Consider the following 15,888-nt stretch of genomic DNA (forward strand, 5'->3'; position numbering starts at 1 on the left):
GCTTAGACTCCTTATGATTTCTTCTCTGCCCCAACCAATCAGCAGCAAGCACTCATTTCTAGCCATCCCCATCCCTTCTCCCAATCTGCCTTTGAAAAACCTCTCATCTACGAGCCTTCAAGGAGATTGATTTGATAATAATGCCCACTCCCGCATGGCATGGCCAGCCTCAGGTCGATTAAACTTTCTTTACTGCAATACCATGGTCTTTATTTGTGCTATGGGCAGGAAAAACCCGTTTGGTGGTTATATCAACATCTGTGTTCTAGGAGTGAGAATGCCAGTTTTAGTCACTGGACTAGTCTAGAATTTCTCCCAGATTCAAGTTAGAAAGAGCTAGTTTAAGTGCATGAGAGCTGATCATTCATCCTATAGATTTTATAAATAATCTCTGTTATCTATTGCTTTCTATTAGAATAGAGTAGTACCAGAGCCCGGTCTGAGGGAAAGTCCTGACTGAAGGCATGGGAAAAACCTCAATGGAAGAAAAATCCAGAAAAGAAAGGATATACATTTTGCATGGTAGATTTTTGTGTGTTTTCCAACCTGTCCTAATAGACAATTTAGAAGAGTAAACAGTACTAGCTAAGGATGTCAACTCCTGACCTTCCTGGAAAACAAAACAAAATAACAGAATAATTTATATTAATTTCTTTTTTCTTGTGTGTGTTTGTGTTTTTTTTTTTTTTTTTTTTTTTTTTTTTTTTTTATTTTGGAGACTTGCTCTGTCATCCAGGCTGGAGTGCAGTGGCGCGATCTCGGCTCACTGCAAGCTCTGCCTCCCGGGTTTACACCATTCTCCTGCCTCAGCCTCCCGAGTAGCTGGGACTACAGGCGCCTGCCACCATGCCTGGCTAATGTTTTTTTTTTGTATTTTTAGTAGAGACAGGGTTTCACCATATTAGCCAGGACGGTCTCCTGACCTCATGATCCACCGCGCCCGTTCCAACTTATATTAATTTCTATAACATGGCAAAATTTAGGTATTCACAAAAAAACTTGAAACTTAAAAGGCCATTTTTCCTGGAACAAATAACAATAAAGTTTGGGTTTTTCTGTTAAGTACCTTAGGGCAAATTTAACACATTCATTCAGCCAACAAGTATTATTGTCTGTTACCTTCAATACATAATACTAGGTAGAATGCGTGAACACGACACAAAAGCAAGAAAAAACCCAGGAAATTACTAGGTATCTTCACAAACACCCTTTCCACTTGCAGACTTACTTTTTCCAAATGTGTAGTGGAATACAAAAACAGAAACATGTCTCCAGTTATAAGAAAGAAACTTGGAGTTCACCAAGATGACTCCACCATGTCTTAAAACAATAATGTGATCACAGCAAAACTGGAGAGTTAAGGAGCACAGAATAAGATGGGCAAAAACAAGAAGCACTATTAAGATCATTATGAAATTAAGATAAACCTAAAGAAATTTTAGGTACCTTAAATGGAGTTATCCAATACAGTAAGAGTAAGAATTGAAGTTAGTAAAAAACTCAGCTAACTAAAAATTAATTACCCAAGTAATCATCCTCTTAAGATTTCTCTAAGACTTCTTTCTTTCTCTCTCTCATTCATTCATTCATTCATTCAGAGATGGAGTCTCATTCTATCATCTAGTCCAGAGTGCAGTGGTGCGATCTCAGCTCACTGCAACTTCTGCCTCCCTGGTTCAAGCAATTCTCCTGCCTCAGCCTCCCGAGTAGCTGGGATTACAGGCGTTTGCCATAATACCTGGCTAATTTTTATATTTTTAATAGAGATTAGGTTTCACCATACTGGCCAGGCTGGTCTTGAACTCCTGACCTGAAGTGATCTGCCCACCTTGGCCTCCCAAAGTGCTGAGATTACAGTCATGAGAAGCCAACACACTTGGCCTTTAGGACTTCTGCATAAGACCAACAAATTAATTGAAAGAAAGCTACCTACGGAGATTAAAACATCTTGTATGGCAAACCATACAAGGATATTATACTTTTAAGACATTTCTACATATGACCAAGATTTACAGAGGAATTTTGCTATGGTCACATTCTAAGGAAACTTTCACAGACTTAAAGGAAAAATTAAATCAGTGCAAACTCAAAAATCCAAATGTATAGCTGTCAGGTTAACTATATATAGGTCACTGATAATTTATTATGCTTTTGTTAGGTTTTAGCTTCCCACCCCCCATTATTTAAGCAAGCAACAGAGTTTGGACTAGATTTGAGAGCAACATTTACTCTCATTGCTAATGCAAAATATTAATAGGACATGTCTTCACATGTTGTTTTCAACACACTTCACATGTAACTTTTTAACACGGGAGTACACATATATTAGCCTTCATATCCATAGAATTCAAAAAATGAAGATTCACTTTGTTTTTTGATTTTTGAGACAGGAACTCAGTCTGTTATTCACACTGAGGTGCTGTGGCATGATCCTGGCTCATTGTAGCCTCAACCTTCTGGGCTCAGGCGATTCTCCTGCCTCAGCCTCCTGAGAAGCTGGAAGTACAGGTTTGTGCCATCGTGCTTGGCTAATTTTTGCTTTTTTTTTTTTTTTTTTTGTAGACATGGGGTTCCACCATTTTGCCAAGGCTACTCTTGAACTCCTGGGCTCAAGTGATTGCCCCACCTTGGCCTCCCAAAGTGCTGAGATTACAGGCATGAGCCACTGCACCTGGCCACACTTACCTTGTCAAACAGCATGTATATTTCTTGAGTGCAAGAGGCCATCTTTCCAACTTAAATTCCCCATCACAGACACTGGCAAAGCCAGACACATATAATGATATTTCAAATATTTAAGTGTTCATGACTTCTATATGAAATGCACTGTGTGTCACATGAAGCTGGAATCCATTGTATCCAAAATGGTATTTCTAGCGGCTTACATTTTCTATTTAGTTTTCCTCACCATACTGCTATCCAGACCAATTTACACAATTTCTAAACCAAAGTGAAATAAAAAGTTATACACAAGGAAAAACTTCAGGAACAACGCACATTTCTCTGAGTTAGTATCTAGAGCAGATGATGCCTTCAGCTCTAAAGCTGCTGTCGTTTTCATGATTGCAGCAGTGACACGCATCACCTGTGAGCGTGCTCCTGGGGAAAAGTAATTTAGAAACTGGGAGATAGCTCCACTGGGTGATGACACGATGGGAATAAACAAGGAAAAAACAAAAACTCAAGTCAGCAGTATAAGCAAGTAGTCATCTACTTAAAGGAAAATAATCCCTATTAATCCTCTTAAGATGTGAGGCAGAGGCACAGCCTCAGTGGAAACCAAGAAAGTGATGCCAGAAGTAATAATCCAAGCTCCCCATAAGGGAAGAGGATGATTCTGAAGGGTTGGTAATACACACACCTGTTTGGTGCCAACCATTATATCTGCAAAAAGAAGCACGTGAGAACTCTTTAAATATTAAATTCCAAGCAATGCGATGACATCCTAAGAAAACGACGCAACAATGTAAGACGAGCAAGTTCTTTATTTCTCAAAGCAGATTTTAGAATCCTTGAATTAAATTTTTTCACTTTCCCTCCCCCTAAGCAACCAAAATCACAATTCCCTGATTAAGTCAGTGATAGAGAAAGACCCCATTAATCCAGAAGCTGAGTTTTTGTGTTGAGAACTACCAAGCTGGGCATGATGGCTCACACCTGCAATTCCAGCATTTTGGGAGGCAGACGCAGGCAGATCACTTGAGTTCAGGAGTTCAAGACCAGCCTGAGCAATATGGCAAAACCCCATCTCTACAAAAAAATACAAAAATTAGCTGGGCATGGTGGTGCACACCTGTAGTCCCAGCGACTCACGAGGCTGAGGTGGGAGGATGGCTTGAGGCTGGGAGGTGGAGGCTGCAGTGAGCTGAGAATGCGCTACTGCACTCCAGCATGGGTGATAGAGCCAGACTTTGCCTCTAAGGAAAAAAAACAAAAAACAAAAAAAAAAACCCCTAGCCGGAGACCAATTTGCAGACCAATTTTCATTTTAGCTATAAAAACTATAAAAGATGAACTAAAATTACAAAGAAATGGCTCACTGATTCTTTCAACTATCATTTTGCCACTTCAAATCTCAAACTAAATCTTTAAAGTGAGTTCTGTAACATCACAGCCTTAAGATATTTTGCAATTAAGTTTCAAATAGCAGGATAATTATGTTTGCCTACAATCCTCTCTTCAGAGTTTAACTTCTGTTATTACCCACTCTTTAGCAAAAGATGAACCAACTTGTAGCATTTATTTCACCTCTGGAACAGAAAATTTTTCAAAAAGTTATACTTGCTATATATTCACCTCTTTGGTGGTTAGAAATAAAGTCTAAAGTATTTCCTCAATCTGGACATGTAAAGTATCTCAACAATTTGGACAGCACAGGACTTCCGGACAGTACATGTATCTAACCAGAATTTGCTAACTTTAATAAAAACACTTACTGTGATGATCATACAAACATTAATCAGGTGCTACTTGCTTTTTTTTTTTTTTTTTTTAAGGTGCAGTAAAATAAATAAATAAATAAATAAATATAACTCCTCACACATACAAAGAAAGCCAAGACACCATTAGAACATGTCTGGACTTGAATAGGAATTCTACAACTTTGAAGTTTTAAATTTCACGGCACACCCAAACTAGGCATAAAATAGTATCCAGAATACATTAGATTCATATGGATTCAGCATGTTTCAAAACACACCTGTAGGCCAGGTGTGGTGGCTCATGTCTGTAATCCCAGCAATCTGGGAACCCAAGGCCGGTAGATCATTCGAAGTCAGGGGTACGAGACCAGCCTGGCCAACATGGTGAAACCCCGTCTCTACTAAAAATACAAAAATTAGCCAAGTATGGTGGCACATGCCTGTAATCCCAGCTACTCGGGAGGCTGAGGCAGGAGAATCACTTGAACCTGGGAGGTGGAGGTTGCAGTGAGCCAAGATCACACTACTGCACTCCAGCCTGGGCAACAGAGCAAGACCTTATCTCAAACACACACACACACACACACACACACACACACACACACACACACACACACACACACACAATCATCTCATCGTGGAGTTAGCTTCTTGTAGACTTTCAGAATGGGTCCTTTTATAGGGGCCATAAACCACATGACCACTCACTAGTCCTCAGGCTTCCGGCACCAGATGTGGGTTCTGAGCACACACACAATCTGGCTTTACAAGCAGCAGCAGGGGGAAGTACTTCATTCGGGGAAAAAAGCATGTAACTTGGTAACTATTTAGCACCTCCTTCTCTGGCAGTGATCAATCAGGAAACCCTCTGCTGGAAGCATCTACTCAGAATTTTAAAAATCATGCAGTTCTTGCTGCTGAAATTTATGAGCATGTAGATGAGAGAGAGTATGTATCATGGATGAGGACGGGGAGAGCAGGAGTGCCCCACGTGAGCCACAAACAGGAAAGTACAGGAGCTGGCCCGTGTGCCACACTGCCTAGTGCCAACCATACAGCAGTCCCAGCCACCCGCTTTCCATATAGCCCTGTGGGGTTAATGACATCACTCCTGATAGTACCTATGGCACCATTCTCTATGGCCATGGTGTAAAAATGGGTTTATAATCAAACAAAATATCCAGATACGTGATTCAATACGCTTCGGTCTGCAAACGTCAATTTTCTAAAAAGTTTTTCAAAGAACATTGAATATTTGATATACAACATTTACTGAAAAGAACAAGATGACATAAAATCAGGTTGCCCATAAGACTGGGTGTACCCATGTGCAATGAAGATATTACCAGAAGTTACCAGCACTTCTATTCGTATAACTCCCTCTCTGCTACCACCATCAAAAGCAACTCCACCCCAAAAAGCTTTCTGTCTCACAGAAAGTGTATCTTGATAACCACCTGCGACAGTATAATAAAGACAGATTATTCATTTTGCTAGCACAGTCCCTTATTTCTCTTCTTGCTAATATTGAGCTCCCACTAACACATTTTACTCTTCACTTTCAAAAGCTACTTCGAGGAAAAAAAAATCAACAACAGTACTCAATTTCACTGCAATCAGCATTAGACATCATGTTGGCCAGGATTTCATCAAACTTTCCCGAGAGGGTCCTCATTTCAATTTCCCAAGTGGTTCTCCTTGCTAGGCCCAAAGAAGATGATAAAAATACATATGATTAGCATATTAGTTTGCTAAGGCTGCTGTAACAAAGTACCACAAACTTGAGTAGCTCAAACAATGGAAATTAATTGTTTAAAGTTCTGGAGGCTGGAAGTCCAAGATCAAGATACGGGCAGGGAGATTCCATGGTCTCCCCTGCCTTCTGGAGGATTGCTGGCAATCTTTGGAGTTCCCTGCCTTGTAGAAGCATCGCCTGATCTCTGCCTTCATCTTTCCATGGCATTCCCCCGGTGTGCATGTCTGTCTGTGAGTCTAAATCTTCCCTTTTTTATATGGCTACCAGTCAGATTAGGGTCCACATTCATGACCTCTTTTTTTTTTTTTTTTTTTTGAGACGGAGTCTTGCTCTGTCGCCCAGGTGGGAGTGCAGTGGCACAATCTCGGCTCACTGCAAGCTCCACCTCCTGGGTTCACGTCATTCTCCTGCCTCAGCCTCCTGAGTAGCTGGGACTATAGGCGTCCGCCAACATGACCGGCTAATTTTTTGTATTTTTAGTAGAGATGGGGTTTCACCGTGTTAGCCAGGATGGTCTCGATCTCCTGACCTCGTGATCCGCCCACCTGGGCCTCCCAAAGTGCTGGGATTACAGGCGTTGAGCCACCGCGGCCGGCCTCATGACCTCATCTTAACTTGACTCCATCTGCAAGAGGGTCTGCAAAGACCCTATTTTCAAATAAGTGCACATTCAGAGGTACTGATAGGATTTCATATCTTTTTTGGGGGACACAATTCAACCTGTAGCAATGAGCAATAATGGGGTGGCCAGGTAAGTTACCTTTTCAAAAGGGATTTCTCACAAGACAAGGGTATGTTGTGTACCATCAGCAGCTGGCTTCAGGACTTACTGCTTGACTTTTTTTAAGAGTAAGGATTTTTTAATTGCCCCAAAGCCTCAGGATCATTAAGGTGGACTAAGGGATCATACTGTAGTCTTTAGTGCTGTTCTCAAATATTGCATCTCTCTCCTCCTCTGGGTAATGGTAAAAATCTACTTCCCAATCTGAAATGGCATGGCCACGTGACTTGCTTTGTCCAGTAAAATATGAGTGGCAGTGATGTGTGCCACTTTCGAACACAGGCTTTAAAGGGCAGTGTATGGGCTGGGCACGGTGGCTCACACCTGTAATTCCAGTACTTTGGGAGGCCGAGGTGGGTGGATCACCTGAGGTCAGGAGCTTGAGACCAGCCTGACCAACATGGTGAAACCCTGTCTCTACTAAAAATACAGAAATTACCTGGGCATGGTGGCACGCACCTGTAGTCCCAGCTACTCAGGAGGCTGAGGCATGAGAATTGCTTAAACCCGGAAGGTGGAGGTTGCAGTGAGCCGAGATCGTGCTGCTGCACTCCAGCCTGGGTGACAGAGCGAGACCCTGTCTCTAAGTAAATAAATAAATAAATAAGGCAGTGTGCAATTTACCACATTCCTTTGACCTATGGCAGTGATGGTGAAGGCACAATGGGATTAGCTGTCATCATCCTGGGGACTCTTGGTGACGACAGAGAATTCTGCTCTCTTGCTGACACACATTGTTTGTGTATTGTGAGTAAGAAAATCACCCTTTGTGGGCGAATTCACTGATGTGGTTTGTTATGCAGCATGATCAATATGATCTAGCCTATCCTTGACTGATACAGACGGGAATTTCCCAAATTGAATGTGTTCTCTATATTTCCTTAGGTTTTTCTTTTCTCTATGTTATTAGGAAAGGGAAGTCCATTTCATGAGCTCATATAGAGTAACAAAATTAAATGTAGAATGTTATACCCATCCATACCGCTAATTTACCCTGCTTACTGAAAACACGCGAACTCAGCTGGGGCAACAAAACGTGCAAGAGAAGCCATGTAGATCAAGGCCCAGTCAGGCCAACTCACTGACATAAGCCAAAATTCATTTGTTCATTTACTCAACTGTTCAGTGGGTGCCTACTTTTTATTTTTAGGTCAACTGGATTGATCCAAAAGGTACTGACTTATCTTTTATTTAATTTCAGTCACTGACATTACAAACACGTTTTGCAATCAATTACTACATTTATTTAAACTGCTCGCAGTATAAATTTCAGCGGTGTCTTCAAATCAGATAGAGAAGTAGATATGAGGATGAGGAGTCATTCGATCCCTCGCTTTCTAGAAAGAGCTCCTTCTTGTCCCTCCTTTGAGGTGACAGGACTACATTTACCAGCTAATGACAGCATTTTAACCAAATTAGAAAACGCTCCTGATTACCATAAACACAACGAACAAATGGAAATAAGCCAGCACAAACTATGCACCACTCACGCGGATATTTTGTGAAATTCAGAGAGACCTTTGCCAGCCTGACTTTTAAAAATAACTGTATAAATAACTAGATACAATCTTACCTTTTAATTTAAAAATGTTTATTAAACATTTTATAGTTTTTTTTCTGTTTTTTTGAGATGGAATCTCGCTGTCGCCCAGGCTGGAGTGCAGTGGTGCCATCTCAGCTCACTACAAGCTCTGCCTCCAGGGTTCACGCCATTCTCCTGCTTCAGCCTCCTGAGTAGCTGGGACTACAGGCGCCCGCCACCACGCCCGGCTAATTTTTTGTATTTTTAGTAGAAATGGGATTTTAGAGTGTTAGCCAGGATGGTCTCGATCTTCTGACCTCTTGATCCCCTGCCTCGGCCTCCCAAAGTCCTGGGATTACAGGCATGAGCCACCGCGCCTGGCCAACATTTTATAGTTTTAAAACTGTTCTGATCAACCAGATGTAATGCCTTAAGAAAAAAAAAAAGGGCAGTTTTTTTTTCTTTTCTTTTATTTTTCCTCCAAAACAGCTGCCACAAGGTTTGGGAAGTTGTTATTGACTCGTTTGTAATACCGTGCTTTTGTTAATATTGTTTGGTAGGTGTGGAGAGCTAGGACAATAAATAATTACCTAATAATTAAGAGACTTTATAACATAAAGAAGGGGACCATGTGGTAGCAGTTGACAGAAAATATGGTGAGAACTGTGCCAAAGGGTGGGCAGAAAGACACAGAACGATAACAAAAGGCCACCCACTTCAACAGGTTTTTACATCCTGTACTACACAGTAAAGCTAAGGTATTCTGTTGGAAGTCTTCTATTTCCATCTCAGCTATCCTTTCCAGTTTAAAAAAAAAAAAAAAAAAAAAAAAGAGAGAGAGAGACTTGAAAATATAGGCTGGGCACAGTGGCTCACACTTGTAATCTCAGCAGTTTGGGAAGCCAGGGCGGGATGACTGCTTGAGCTCAGGAGTTCAAGACCTGCTTGGGCAACATAGTGAGACACCTTATGTACAAAAAATAAAAGATTAGCTGGGTATGATGGTGCATGCCTGTAGTCCAAGCTACTCAGGAGGCTGAGGCGGGAGGATCGCTTGAGCCCAGAGGTTCAAGGCTGCAGTGAGCCATGATCGCACGCCACTGTACTCCAGCCTGGACAACAGAGTGAGATCTGTCTCAGGAAACAAAAGAAGAAAAGGAAATACAGCAGAGTTTGAGAAATGTCACATTAGTGGAAAGTAATTAATTATAAAATAAGTCATTTTGTTGATTAATCTTTTAAATTACATCGGTCATTTTTAAATGACCCTCAAATAGGTCACAATGAATGAATTTCTTGGTTATGCGACTATATGCCATACTGACTTTCTTAATATTTCCACAATGAACATAGTAATGATGGTTGGAAACAGCAGAAAAAATGTTTTTAACATAATTTTAAAATAATGCTTCTCAGATTCAGCCCTCTCTCTGAATTCCCCACAATACTGCTTCCCTGCCCCTCATCTTCTCTCTGTGGCGGTGCTTTCCTAGTAGAAGCACACAGGTAGCTTCCTTGACAGGCTCCATGAATCCACTGCACAACCAACAAGTCTACAGAACTGCCCAATACGCCCAGGCTTGCGCTCGCTCTGCCTCCTAAATCCCTGCCACATCTGGTCTTTGCACCCAGCCTCACCCAGTCTGCTCCATGGCTCTCCTTTCTTTTTTTTTCAAAGTCCAGCTCAAGTGTGCCTCCCTCAACACCTGCCCAGAAAGCTCTCCTAACCAGGCCAGCCCCTGGTGCTCTCTTCCCTACACAGGTGGATAGTGGCATGGAACACACAGATAGTGGCATGGACTGGACAGTGGCATGGGCCACACACTCGGAGGCAATGGGAAAGGCCAGATGCATCATTTGCCTTTGAAAGCGATGCAGCCAGGTGCAGTAGCTGCTCAGGAGGCCGAGGCAGAAGGATCACGTGAGCCCAGGAGTTCGAGACCAGCCTGGGAAACATAGTGAGACCCCATCCCCAAAACAAAACAAATAACCCCTCCCTCCCCCAAGAAAATACATACAGTACCTACTAGCACAGTGTGGCTTATAAACTAGATGGTTTGCTGAGTGTGCTTCAGGGATGGAAGGGGTTGGAACCCTGACACCATCACCTAGCCTAGCTTAGAGCAGGAACCACAAAAATCAGAGAGCTTTTTCTCTGCTCAACATCCGTGTATGTTACAACTAAGTGTATAATGCTTATTTGTGAATGTACTTTAGAAACTTGTGTGTAACGTACATTCAGAACGGACTAAATAGAGGCCAAAATATTTACTATCTGGCCCTTTACAGAAAGTTTGCTAACTCCTGATTTAGAGCATAAAACACATTCTTGTCAAATCATGCAGTGCCAATTACATCACAGAGCATGTGCAACAAAAAGGTGATCAATGCAAAGTCCCAGCTCTCAGGCGGCTTACAAAGAGATCCCAGACCTCACTTCAACAAAAAATCCTACTGACACCACTGCCTCGGGAAGAACATCTGCATACCTGCTTAAACACACTTCCCCAGTGGTACTTCTTTTCCTCTCAATCGGGTACTGAACTTCTAAGACGGGCCTATTCTCCTGAGATTTTCTCATTTCTATGCCTTCTTGCTGGAAATGTCCTTCTTTGCAAGTATAAATCCTATGCCTTTTTCAGGACCCTTGTTCACACCTCTCATCCTATGCAGCCTTTCAGCATCCTCAATTCTGAGAATCCATAGTTTTTATCCATTTGTGTCTTCCTCTTCAACTGAACTTCTACTACTTAGTTCAGTCCATTCTGTTATGTGCATTATCTTTTCAGTACCTGCCTCTCTCATTAGACTGGAAGCTCTGTGGGGGCGGGGGCTGTATCACTTTGGACTCTCTCATCTTAACTAACGCATTAAACAAGTATAATCGGCTGGGCACGGTGGCTCATGGTTGTAATCCCAGCACTTTGGGAGGCCAAAGTGGGCAGATCACTTGAGGCCAGGAGTTTGAGACCAGCCTGGCCAACATAGCAAAACTCCATCTCTACTATAATACAAAAAAATTAGCTGGGTGTGCTGGCACACACCTGTAATCCCGGCTACTTGGGAGGCTGAGGCAGGGGAATCACTTGAACCTGGGAGACAGAGGTGGCAGTGAGCCGAGACTGCGCCACTGCACTCCAGCCTGGGCGACAGAGTGAGACTCTATCTCAAAAAAAAAAAAAAAAAAAAAAAAAAAAAAAAAAAAAAAAAAAAAGAAAAAGAAAAAGATAATCAAATATATAACTGTGTGAACAATTTTATTCTGAAAATCTCCATCTTCAAAAAATTTTCAACCTAGTTTGAGACAGATATGACAGAGAAGACAGACACGCAAACACAGATGGCACAATGATGGCGGTAGGAACGGGGCAGAGTGAAGGGGCTGAAGGCTCCTGCACAGAGGGGCCACAAGGAATAAAGGCAGGGACGGGCCCGGTATCATGGAGTGTTTGTGGGTGTGGGGACATGCTGGGAAATGCAAGTCGATTCACCTGATTGGTAATGGAGGACCGTATGGGGTGTTGGCAGAACAGGAGAGAATAAGATTTGTAAACGTCACACTTTTGAGTTATAATGTGGGAAATGGATTAGAAGGGGTCCGTCTGGAGGTGGTTAAGTCTCTAACCAGGTAGGAAACTCCTCCGAATAAGAGGCTGGCCACAGCCGTGGCAGCGAAGAGGCAGGAGCGGCAGGGCCTGGCCACCAGACAGACGTGGAAGATGAAAAAGAGACAAGGGGCTTCCAGGGTTTCTCATCTTCAGATAGCGAGGGCCATGCTGAAGGGTCAGAGCCCGACTCCAGAGCCGACCACACTGTACACCATTGACTGTGAAAGGCATGCATTTCCGGAGGAGAGAAAGACTCCTGAGTTTCTTATGCCTATGTGAACTTTAATTCTATCGAAGAACTACATGGGATTATGGACGTGCTTCAATTTTTTTTTTTAATTGTGAAAAAGAAGGAATCTTGGATATTTCTCAAATAATGACCTGGAAGGAGAAAACAAGCTAGGAGAAAATATTTCTGAGGCAGTTTTTAATGAGGCATCATTCAATATCTTTTAGACAAAGTCTTCTCAAAGAGGACCATGGACACCCTGTGTTGGAATCCCTTGGGCATATATAAAACACTGATAAGTGATTTCTGACCATAGCCTAGCCAGTCCGACCCTTTATGATATTACAACAATGTAGAAGTAGTTAAAAATAAGCTAGCAGAACAAGCCAATGCATTTCTTTAAAAAACAGCATAAACAGAATCTCAAAACATAAAACATACAGGCTATTTTAATATGAAACATTTTATATCTTTAAATGTATAGTATCTTCATAGTTGGTTAAAAATAATAAAAATAAATTTCAGGTCAGTATCTGTGGAACCCCAGAAACAGATTTTGGAGCAAAGTTTGAAACCACAGGTTTTAATTACACCATTTATACCCACTGAGAAGCAAGCCAGAGGGTGAGAAGGTGACCCATGAACTAGCACGCCACTGTCACCTAGCTGCCGAGAGGCCTGGGGAGACTGCCACAATTACAAGTCAAGATTTACCACATGAACAAGATGCCTGGTGGACTTTTCTTTTCACCGCTACCAGGCTCTAAACAACCCACTACGCTCTCATAGAGGGACTATACCCTCCCTCCAGCCCCCAGGAAGAGAGCTCCTGACATACAAGCCAGAGCCTGCCTTTCTCTGCTGCCTCGGGGATTATCCTAGGATTACTATCCTCTATTTTATTTGTTGCTTATGTTTTCAGCAGAGCGTTGTTTTTTCTCTTCTCCATTGTGCCCCTCACCTGGCACGACCCATGGGGTACAAAGATCAAATCAAAGTTCTGAGGCACAGCTGGCTCAGAGAAGCCAAGATACACAGGATTCCCCATCCATAGCCAAATTCCTTTTCTCCTCTTCCTTGGCCCTTCTTCCTGAGACCTGCCACGCAGTCCCCCTTCTGACATGGCTCTATGTCTGGCACTGAAAAGCCAGGGGTAGCACAGCCAACCCGGAGCCTTGGCACTAAAATATATATACTCCCCAAGGGAAAAACAAAGTCTCTCTACACAGAAATGTTTGAACAACAGCAGGACATGGTCCACTCCACCAAAATGCCTTCGCACGATTATATCAAAGCTCGTAACCAGGGACACAGGCATTCCAGCAGCTACAGACCCTGCAATAGGCCCAGTTCAGATGGAAGGCTTTGCTCAGTGCATCGTGAGGCTTTCCTTCACTGTTTCCAGCTTAAAATCCTCCTTAAGTAGTCTGGGAATGGATGGGAGCTATTAACTTCACCTAGTAAGCATTTTATTATTAATAATAATAATAATAATAATAATATTATAGCTGATCACAATTGTAAAACACATTAGCATTTACGAAGATCTTAAAGTTACCCTCATTAATTCCTTACATAAACTCTATTGCAAGTATTGTCATTTTACAAATAAGGAAACAGATTCAGAAAAGTTAAGTCACCAGGTTTCATAGAATTTGTCAGAAAATGAACATTAGGGCTGGGCATGGTGGCTCACGCCTGTAATCCCAGCACTTTGAAAGGCCGAGGTGGGCAGATTATCCGAGGTCAGGAGTTCAAGACCAGCCTGGCCAACATGGTGAAAACCCATCTCTACCAAAAATACAAAAATTAGCCGGGTGTGGTGGCAGGTGCCTGTAATCCCAGCTACTCAGGAGGCTAAGACAGGAGAATCGCTTGAACCTGGGAGGCAGAGGTTGCAGTGAGCTGAGATGGCGCCACTGCACTCTAGCCTGGGTGACAGAGTGAGACTCCGTCTCGGAAAACAACAACAACAACAACAACAACAAAAACCCAAAAAGAAAATTAACATTAAATCGAGTACTTTATGTATGAAATAAGACCTAAACATGAAACCAGTTTTTTTTTCTTTTTTTTTTTGCTATTACCTTGAATGAGAATTTAATAAACCATTTGGTTTAAAGTGTGAGAAGAGGCCAAAGACTTAAACGATCCAGTTGTTCCTGCTGGCACTAGTTCACACGGCACCAAAAAGATGACTGCCAAGCTCAGGGGCCTGCAGAGCTGCTTAGGAAATGGGACCTGACCGCTCCCTACCTTCAATGCTCCCCTTACCTTCAATGCCCACAGGGGATTTTCATGTGCAGCCAGGGTGCAGACTTCCTGCTTGTTAAGTTTTCCTGCCCTCAGCCATTCCATCCTTCTCCAACTGAAATGCCTCCAACCCACAAGTCTCCGCGGGGTAATGGGTGAGGGATGCTAAGGGTGCCGTGCTCAGCCATGAAGCCTGGGCATCAGCAGCACCCAAGACGTGCAGGTGAGTCAGGGGCAGGCTGATGCAGCAGCCAGACCACTACTCCCTGCAAGAAGGCCTCGTATCAGACTCTCTGGGGACTTCACACACTCATCTTCAGGACGTATAACCTGGCCCGTGTTACCTCTTCAAATGACCCAAGAAATGGGAGATTATTTGCTTGTCAAATTTTCTTTTTTGGTCTAGTAAGATGTGTGTGGGTGGTTAATCACGACAAGGAAAAAAATCCATTCAAGTATAGTTGACCCTTGAACAAGATGGGTTTGAACTGCATGAGTTCACTTATTATATGAGGATTTTCTTCTGCCTCTGCCACCCGTGACAGCAAGATCAACCCCTCCTCTTCCTGCTCAGCCTACTCAGTGTGAGGACAGTGAGGATGTAGACTTTACAATGATCCATTTCCACTTAATAAATAGCAAATATACTTTCTCTTCCTTATGATTTTAAACATGTTTTCTCTAGCTTTATTATGAGAATACAGTTTTCAATTTTTATAACATAAAATATATGTGCTAATCAACTGTTTAAGTTATCAGTAAGGCTTCTGTCAACAGTAGGCTACTACTAGTTAAATTGTGGGGGAGTCAAAAGATTTTCAACTATGTGTTAGGGTGTTGACACCCCAGCCTCCACTTTGTTCAAGGGTCAACTATATGTAGGTATGATTTACAATTGATACTGCTTATTGTGATTTTGAATGCAATAGCAGATTTCATTTTATAGCAAACTTAGTTAAATCAGATGCTACAGAAATAAAATTATTATAGAAACTCAACCCATTTACTGAGCACCTACTACATAAAAAACTTATTACCAAGTGCTAAGGTGACAGAGCCCCACAGGACACAATATCTGATGTGAAATTCACTAGGATTTGACAAGGAAGACAATTAAGACTACCAACCTCCTACTGAACCATTCTTTATTATTGGGAATAAGTCCTTCATCATCTGCCTATTAAATCAGATTAAAAAGTACTGGATCTTGGTGCAGGTCTAGGCTAAGAGCTCTTCTCTTTCTATAACTTTTAAGAATATAGTGAATTTGAGGCCGGGCGCGGTGGCTCACGCCTGTAATCCCAGCACTTTGGGAGGC

The 15,888-nt window shown here is 42.3% G+C and overlaps 1 protein-coding gene and 1 long non-coding RNA gene across 20 annotated transcripts in view; both read right to left on the reverse strand.

Moving 5' to 3' along the window:
* Positions 1–15,888, reverse strand: part of NEDD4L (NEDD4 like E3 ubiquitin protein ligase) — a 369,323-nt gene that overhangs the window by 112,054 nt on the left and 241,381 nt on the right. The gene's annotated exons all lie outside the window — the stretch shown is intronic.
* The window catches only part of LOC126941446 (uncharacterized), a 30,289-nt gene continuing 15,070 nt past the window's right edge, over positions 670–15,888 (reverse strand). The window contains exon 2 of the long non-coding RNA XR_007721304.1: positions 670–15,811. This is a non-coding gene — a long non-coding RNA (uncharacterized LOC126941446). The remainder of the gene's footprint in view (positions 15,812–15,888) is intronic.

This window comes from Macaca thibetana, chromosome 18 (assembly GCF_024542745.1).
Source record: "Macaca thibetana thibetana isolate TM-01 chromosome 18, ASM2454274v1, whole genome shotgun sequence".
NCBI classification, from domain to species: Eukaryota; Metazoa; Chordata; class Mammalia; order Primates; family Cercopithecidae; genus Macaca; species Macaca thibetana.